The following is an 8,748-nucleotide window of genomic DNA, read 5'->3' as shown; positions in this document are numbered from 1 at the left end:
CGGCTATTGAGGGAGTCCTGGATTAGGGGGTCCTCGGATAGCCATACTATATACTTTGGTCGGACTGTTGGACTATGAAGATACAAGATTGAAGACTTCGTCCCATGTCCGGGTGGGACTCTCCTTTGCGTGGAAGGCAAGCTTGGCAATTCGGATATGTAGATCTGCTCCCTTGTAACCGAATCTGTGTAACCCTAGCCCCCTCCGGTGTCTATATAAACCGGAGGGCTTAGTTCGTAGGACAACAACAATCATAATCATAGGCTAGCTTCTAGGGTTTAGCCTCTACGATCTCCTGGTAGATCAACTCTTGCAATACTCATATCATCAAGATCAATCAAGCAGGAAGTAGGGTATTACTTCCATCGAGAGGGCCTGAACCTGGGTAAACATTCTGTCCCCCGCCTCCTGTTACCATTAACCTTAGACACACAGTTCGGGACCCCCTACCTGATATCCACCGGTTTTGACACCGACATTGGTGCTTTCATTGAGAGTTCCATTGTGCCGTCACGATAAGGCCTGATGGCTCGTCTGGTTGTCAAGGACAACATTACCTCCTGGGGAGCCCTGGCTGTAGGCCAAACTCTCCGACTGGGCGGCTTCGTCATGACCGCCCGTTCGGCCGTCGCGCTGACGATGACTTCTCAGGTCATCAAAAACAGCCTCCACGTCGACTCGGGATTCACCGAGTAGATGGATCCAATGGAGCTCTCTTCCTTGAACGAGCTCTTGGATCGCATAGCCACCTTGGGAGTCGCTACAGACTATGATCGGATCAGTCTTAAACCCGACCAAAGGGAGATTAACTCTCCGTCGGTCACCCATCAGATAGCGGTGGTGGAGGAGCGATGTAGCGATTCTTCCTCTTTTTTGAGCACAAACTATGTCCTGATTCCTGAGCTCTTCGAGCCAGATACCCTTCTACGGGAGGACATGGCCCAAGTTTCGAACCTAGATAGTGGGCCAGAACTATGGGGCAATGGCCCGGAGCCCGAACTGCTAAGCTCGGAAACTCCTCTGCCCCTGGGTCTCAGATCGGGTCAGGGTTTGGACCTGAATCTACCCACCCACCCTCACATTAGTGATCTTCCTCACATTAGACAAGAGCCCCAAGATACAGTACATCACTATTGGTCTAGATTCCTCCTTGTAATGAGCAAGGTCAAGGACTGTCGCGAGGAAGACGCAATTTCATTCTTTTGCAAAAATTGCACGGACAAGGGAATCCTCAACGCCATAAGAGGCCGTGACATAGTACACTTTGCTGACTTGGCGGCCATAGTATAGACGTACTGTGCGATGGAAAGCACCTGGAAAACCCAAACAAAATTCTGGGATCCTCCGGTTCTCACTAATCCCTCCATCCGAATTAAATGGGTGTACTCTCGCAAGTCACCCGATCCAATTATAAAGAAACCAAAGCCCACTACAGGGCGAGGAACCATATTGGAGGGATGGCTCAACGGACCATGCAAAATTCATAGTACACCGGATACCATGCCAACACATAGCCTTAGAGCATGTTGGATACTCCGTCAGGTGGCCAAGAGCGGCGTGGACCTCCTCATCAACAATACCATAGAGCACCATCCCGTGGAAAATAGCAATACAGTACTGACACTCTTCAAGACTTTCGCCTCAAATAATAGGCGCAAGCGAGCACTCCGCAGCCTCGCTGAAGTATGCCACGTTGCAACAATAAATCCATGGAACGACACGGCCATAACCTTCAATGCCAGTGACGAACCTCAATTTCGAACAGCCCGAGCACCAGCTGCTTTGGTCCTTAGTCCAATTGTGGATGGCTTTCGGCTTACTAAAGTGCTCATGGACGGTGGCAGCGGATTAAACCTCATCTACGAGGAGACACTTAGCAAAATCGAAATAGACAAGAGCCGCATTGAGCAAATTAGCACGACCTTCAGAGGAATAATCCCTAGTCAAGAGGCACGATGTGCGGGAAAAATCACACTAGATGTGGTATTCAGCACGCCGGAGAATTATAGGTCCGAAGAAATTACATTCCAAGTGGCCCCGTTTAGTAGCGGATACCACGCCCTTTTAGGGCGGGAGGCATTCACAATCTTCCAAGCTATACCCCATTACGGGTACATGAAGCTCAAGATGCCTGGGCCAAATGGAATCATCACTCTAGCTAGTGATTCGGACATAGCACTCCGCGCCAAAAATAAAACCGCCGCATTGGCCCTCGAGGCGTTATCCGAAGCCCTCGCGGCCAAAGAATTAACTGCGCTGCGCTCCAAAGTGGACACGGACAACATGATACTCAACAAAAGACCCAAATCCACCTCTTTTAAACCAGTGAACGAAACAGTCAAATTCCGGGTCCACCCTACGGACCCTACAAAAACCGCACTACGGGAGTTCTTGCACGATAATTGGGACATCTTTGCCTGGCACCCTTCAGACATGCCAGGAATCCCACGCAGGCTAGCCGAGTATAGCCTAAACATTCCAAAGGGATTCAAGCTGGTCAAGCAGACTCTTCGGCGTTTCTCAGAACCTAAGCAACAAGCCATGGGAGAAGAGCTAGCCAAGTTACTCGATGCTGGATTCATTACAGAAATAAAACCCCAGGACTGGCTAGCAAACCTGGTGATGGTGCCAAAGAAGGACAAATCCTGGCGCCTATGTGTTGATTTCAAGGACCTTAACAAGGCTTGTCCCAAGGATCCCTCCCCCCTCCCCCACATCGATAAAATTATCGACGCTACCGCAGGACACGACTCATTGTGTTTCCTCGACGCATACTCTGGATACCATCAAATCAAGCCGCAACGACATTCATCACCCTATACGGCCCCTTCTGTTTTAACACCATGCCTTTCGGGCTCAAAAATGCCGGTGCAACCTATCAACGCATGATTCAGACATGCCTGGAAGCACAAATTGGCAAAACAGTGGAGGCATATGTAGACGATGTGGTCATTAAAACCAGACACGTCGAATCCTTAATAGACGACTTGAGGCTTACGTTCGACAATCTCCGAACATATGACATCAAGCTCAATCCGGAAAAATGCATTTTTGGCGTGCCCTATGGAAAGCTCTTGGGCCTCTTCGTTTCAAATAGAGGAATTGAAGCAAACCCGGCGAAAATCCGAGCTCTGTCCCAGTTGGCTACCCCAACAGACCTCAAGCAAATCCAGAAATTAACCGGATGCGTGGCTGCCTTAAGCCACTTTATCTCTCCTGACTGGGAAAAAAGGCATTACCCCTTTATCACCTTCTTCGGCACACCGAACACTCCGAGTGGGCGGATGCGGCCACGGCCGGATTGGAGGAAATAAAAGCCCTCTTGGCCAGCAACCCAATCTTGGCCGCGCCAAAATATCGGCGAACCAATGATGTTATATATAGCGGCAACAAACCAGGTTGTAAGCGCAGTGCTCGTCATCGAATGAGAGACGGACGGACATAAGTTCACTCTTCAAAAGCCAGTATACTACGTATCCACTATCCTCACTCCATGAAAATCACGGTACCCACATTATCAAAAGATAGCATACGCGGTCTTCATGGCATCCCGGAAACTACGACACTACTTTCAAGAGTGTTCAGTTACAGTGGCCACTAAAGTACCACTCAATGACATAATAAATAACAGCGATGCCATGGGCCTGGTTGCTAAATGACCTATTGAGCTCCTCCCGTTCGACATAACATACAAACCCCGACGCGCCATTAAGTCTCAAGTACTGGCTGATTTCGTCGCCGAATGGACAGAAGCCGAACTCCCTAAGAGTAGGGGAGTAGGGCGCGTACTCCAATTGGATCATGCACTTCGACGGCTCTAAGATGCTGGCTGGTCTGGGGGAGGTGTCGTCCTGACATCCCCCACTAGAGATGCAGTCCAATACGTACTCCAAAGATTATACACAGACTTCAACAATGCAGCAGAATATGAGGCCCTGTTGCATGGTCTCCGAATGGCAGTCTCCATGGGCATTCAACGCCTAGAGGTGCGTGGGGATTCGAACCTCGCAATATCTCACATAAATGGAGACTTTGATGCCAAGGACTCAAAAATGGCGGCTTACCGCAATGCCGTCCTCAAAATGTAAGCTCGGTTCGAGGGGCTCGAATTTCACCACGTGGTCCGACGAAAACAATCAAGCGGCGGATATACGTGCCCGCACCGGCGCTAAGCGCGACCCTGTGCCACCTAATATCTTCTTGGAAAGGCTGTTTAAGCCATCTGTGGTGTGGGAAGGGGAGACCGGCAACAACAGTCCGAATCCGGCCACAACACCAGATCCCGAGGACTCTGACGTAATCGGAGGCTCTGCCACCGAAATAACACCTTCAGCCCACGTGATTATGGATGTCATCGCCCCATGGACAGAACCCTTCTTGGCTTACCTAAATAGGCAAGAACTCCCCGAGGACACAAACGAGGCACGTTACATTGTGCGGCGGTCTAAAGCCTACAAGGTCCACGAGGGAGAGCTTTATAAGAAAAGCGCTACCGAAGTACTTCAAAGGTGTATCTCCGAAGAGGAACGACGACAACTTTTGGCAGAAATTCACGCTGGACTCAGCGGCCATCACGCTGCAGCTCAGGCCCTTGTAAGCAAGGCCTTCCGTACATGTTTCTACTGGTCGACAGCCCGAGCAGACGCATAGGACCTCATCGAACATTGTGTCGGTTGCCAGCTTTTTGCAAATCAAAGCCATATGCTACCTACCGCTCTCCAAACAATCCCCATTACTTGGCCCTTTGTGGTCTGGGGGCTTGATATGGTCGGACCCCTTAAAGGAGGAAGCCATAAGCAAACATACCTATTGGTCATGGTGGATAAATTCACCAAATGGATAGAAGCCAAACCAGTTAACACGGCCGAATCCGAACCAGTGGTAGACTTCATATCCGGGGTTGTACACCATTATGGTGTCCTCCACAGCATCATCACCGATAACGGTTCGAACTTTACAACAGACGAGGTAAAAACTTGGTGCGGCAACATGGGCACTAAGCTCGATTATTCCTCCGTCTATCACCCCCAAACAAACGGTCAAGTCGAAGGAGCAAATGGTCTTATTATGAGAGGCATTAAACCCAGATTAGTGGGATCCTTGAAGGAATCAGGTACGCACTGGGTTGAGGAGCTCGACTCTGCACTATGGAGGCTGCGGACCACGCCGAATCGCACTACTGGATACACGCCATTTTTTATGGTGTACGGCGTAGAGGCGGTACTGCCCTGCGACATCATTCATGACTCACCTCGAGTGCGCATGTACGAAGAGAAAGAAGCCGAGCTTGATCTGCAGGACTGTTTAGACGCCCCGGAGGAGGAGCATGACATGGCAAAAGCCCGCTCTGCATTCTATCAGCAACAGGCTCGACGGTATCAAAGCAGAGAAGTACGGGCCAAAACTTATAACATTGGCTAACTCGTTCTATGCCTACCAGAGAAGAAAAAGGACAAGCTCAAGCCCAAATGGGAAGGTCCCTTCGTCATTGACAAAGTTCTAACCGGTGGACCGTACCGTCTGCGGGATGCATCCGACAATCGACTCGAGCCAAACCCATGGAACGCGGCCAGACTCCGAAGGTTCTATGCCTAGTGCCGGACTCTGTGTTCGTCTCCTTACCTCCGCCTTTTTTGTATATATGTGCTCTGTCTTTTATTCTTTCGTTCTTCCCTTTTTCTCCATGGCCTTAAAAGGTTAAAATGTGTCTTGACAACACAATGTTGACGCGCCAGGCATGCTCATTATACCTAGGGGCTTCTTATACAGAAGTTTAATATAATTATGTTCCGGGCTCTATGCCCCCTGCACATGTGTTACTTTTCCACATGTACCTTTTATTTGCCATTATATGCATCGATATGACTTAAGTTTTGGCCAAGCTGGCTTGCCTGGCTCTTGTGTTTATGCCCTACGTTCCCATTAATTCGGCTAGGGCATAAGGGGAGCACCTCTGCGATTGTTACTGCCGGGTCAGCCGGATGTGTACCTCAGACTGGGTGAAGCCGAAAGCTAGCGTTCTAAGGGAATATTCGGTCGGTGAACCAAAGATGACTTTTACTTATTGCAATACATGCCCCAGATGTTTATATCTTGCGTCTCTTTTCGCAGTTCAGACATGCACATTAATTCATGCGTACCCTAGGAAAGGAACCCTTAACGGAACTATTCTCCCTGGAAGATGTTTCTTACTATCCATGTAATATAACATAGCTAGTTGGGTACTTGTCTGTTCAAGCACTTATGACCCCTACACCTGGTTTCCACGCGTACCCCGGTTTTAACATAACTCAGCGGGTATTCGGATACACTCCGGACTGTCGAGTCTGGAGGTCAAAGCAAAAAGGTCCCCCATGACAAATGATTTACAATCCGGCTAGGGACAATATATGTCACTTGAAGTACACAGTAACTTAGACTGACTAAATTCTTCTTCTATACCATCCAACAGGTTGTCTAGCCTACAATCCTCTTGGGAATACTTTGCGGCTAATTTTACCTGGTCATACACCAGACTAACGGGGATCTCTTTCCCATCAGACCACACAGGTCCGACCTTGGCCATGTGGTTCGGGTCAGCCTTGGCATATCGAGTCTTCACCATGGCCCAGGCTTCCCTTGCACCTTGTTGGTAGGCAGATATCTTCCATAATTGGAAGTGCCACTGCGCTCACTTGAGCATCTCCACGAGCTCCCCCATGCCTCCTGGCAGGGAGGCGGATGTCCACAAGGCCTGGGCAAGGCCCTGCATCACCTGCCGAACTTGTTCGTGTAGTTGTGAGATCTCTGGCAGAAGATCGCCCGCAGACCCGGGCATCTCCTCTCCGAGACGACCCGTCAGCATACCAACAGATATAACACTGTTAGCCGGTTTCTTCGCCGAACTCTATAAAAGTTCGTTCAAGAACTTACTGAAAATTCCGCGTCGAAGCTCCTTATTCTCCTTTACGGAGTCGGCTAGTTGGGCCCGAACATCTTTCAGTTCAACACCCAGCCGTGTATTGTCATCTTGGAGATCATTTTTCTCCTGCCTAACCCGTGTAAGCACGCGCTCGCCAGCGTCTAGCTGTCGTTGAGCATGTTGCTCATTCCCTTGCACGACCTTCGGATTCACTCTAGGATCATCTGCAGAATCTATTGTTAGATTTGCATGCATGCCGAATACTAACGGGTACATGTCATTTCATTCTTTTTTGATCAAAACAAGTGTTACCAAATGGGGCCTTCTTGGACTCCTTCATTTCGGCAACTGCGGCCCGTAGCTGGGCTTTGCACTCCTCCATCTCTTGAGACAACTGGGTATTCTTCTCCATAACAACCTACACATATAATGATCCTTAAATCAGTCGTGCCAACTGTTTCAAGTCTCAGGGGCTACTGCTATACATAATTATCAGATTTTCCTACCCGTATATCTTTTACATAGTGGCCCGTGGCTGTGGCAAGACCATTTTGAGCGGCTCGGAGGTACACGTCTCCCGAGTTGAAGGTATCAAACGCCTCTTCGGAGAAACCAGGGTCGCGGAGTACGGCCCGGCGACCCCTGTGATTCATGGCACTCTTCACTTCGGAATGCGTAGCGGACAGCCTATCCGCATCCTCTGTAGGAGGAACATACGTTGTTGTCCCCACGTTAGCATCTGCCCCTAAGACCGGCTCTGTAGTCCGGCTGGTGGAGGTGTGGTCGGAAGGCTCTCCGGACACACAGTCCGGCGAGCGTTTTTTCTGCAAGGAACCATGGACGTTATTATATTTTAAAGATGACAACCACGGATCAGGGTTATTTTTCATACCTCTACGATGGCGTCTCAGTCCTGACCGCCTTCCTTTTAAGCCTACCCGGCTTCGGTGCCCCTCGTTGGTGAGTCACCACGGGTTTAGCATGGCGTCCCGAGGGCCTTCCCTGTAAGACACCACATGTGTGTGGTGGGTGAAGTGAAAAAAAGGGATCCTTCTCGGAAGTTGGGACTCCCGTTTTACTTACATGCGATGCAGGGAGCAGTCCAGGATAATCGGCTATGATGGCCACCAAGGCACCGTCGCAGCTTAACTAATAGAACGTCATGTCGATAAGCTCCACAAATATGTCCGGATCTTCTTCGAGTCCGGGGTCGAGGGCCCGGTCAGGGCCCTCTGGCCGGGGAGACGAGCTGTGGACCTCCCTCACAGCTTTTCGCAGTTCCTGCTATGAAATAGCAAGATAAATATTTATGACGAAGAATGCAGGAAGGTCTGAAGTAAAAAGTAGCAGCTCACCCAGTTTGGGGGTTGTACATGGAGAATCCATCCTGTGGCTTAATGCGGATGAACTCCTCTTCCTCTCCTTTGTATAAATCGGACAGTATTTTCGCTAGAGCAGCGGCGGAGTTCGGGCCTTTACGGCCGCAGCGGGTGGCATCGTCTTCTCCATTGAAGTGCCACATGGGTTTCCCCCGATACTGAAGTGGATGCACACCCCCCCCCCCCCCCCCGCATTATACATATTGACATAACCTCGATTATTGTTAGTCCTGATTTGGCCAGCGTTTTTATCCTGCCCATCAGGAAAAGGACCTCCCGGTTATCTTCCTCCTGGGGGCTCTGAGGGCGCCAGTTGCGGCGTTTCTTCAAAGGGGCGTTATTAAACTCAGGAAGGCCCATCCGAATAGGGTCTGGAAGGGGGACGTCCTCCATATAAAACCACTCTGAAGGCCAATCTTCGCATGTCTTCTTCAGAGTACCGGCAGGTATCTAGTCCCGGCGATGCGC

This window comes from Triticum urartu, chromosome 4 (genome assembly GCF_003073215.2).
Source record: "Triticum urartu cultivar G1812 chromosome 4, Tu2.1, whole genome shotgun sequence".
Classification (NCBI taxonomy): domain Eukaryota; kingdom Viridiplantae; phylum Streptophyta; class Magnoliopsida; order Poales; family Poaceae; genus Triticum; species Triticum urartu.
This window is presented reverse-complemented; position numbering follows the sequence as displayed.